This window comes from Ctenocephalides felis, unplaced genomic scaffold (genome assembly GCF_003426905.1).
Source record: "Ctenocephalides felis isolate EL2017-DRISC unplaced genomic scaffold, ASM342690v1 CF-g0.4_SCAFFOLD_00845, whole genome shotgun sequence".
Classification (NCBI taxonomy): Eukaryota; Metazoa; Arthropoda; class Insecta; order Siphonaptera; family Pulicidae; genus Ctenocephalides; species Ctenocephalides felis.
Genome location: NW_020536999.1, coordinates 18,056,524 through 18,056,987, shown reverse-complemented (window position 1 = coordinate 18,056,987; position 464 = coordinate 18,056,524).

Genomic DNA, 464 nt, shown 5'->3' with positions numbered 1-464 from the left:
TAAATTTTCTTTTACTCTAATGACGTTGATTAATTTATTACTCAGTGGATTCTGAAGACGTATTATTATTTTAATATAAAAATTATTAAAGCAAGACTTTTTCTTGGTTTATAAATTTAATATTTGTAATATAAGTATTAAATTTTATAGCTAATTCTGGCAAAGAAATTATATCTTTAATAAAAGCAGCAAGGTGTTTTTAAAAATACTCGTATCATAATGATTTTGTTTTTTGACGCACAGCCAATTGAATTTTGTACGTCACTAAACTGATTATATTAAATTCGTAAATATTTTAATAATAATAATTACGAGTCTCCAATCCATACGAAGCAATGTTTAATATTTACGAATAATTTGGAGTGATTTATACTACATAATTATACGAATTAACTCAATATTGTATTAAACAAATAATTTTTTTTGGAAAATTCTTGCAAATCCTTGTCGGTCTTATAATTCTT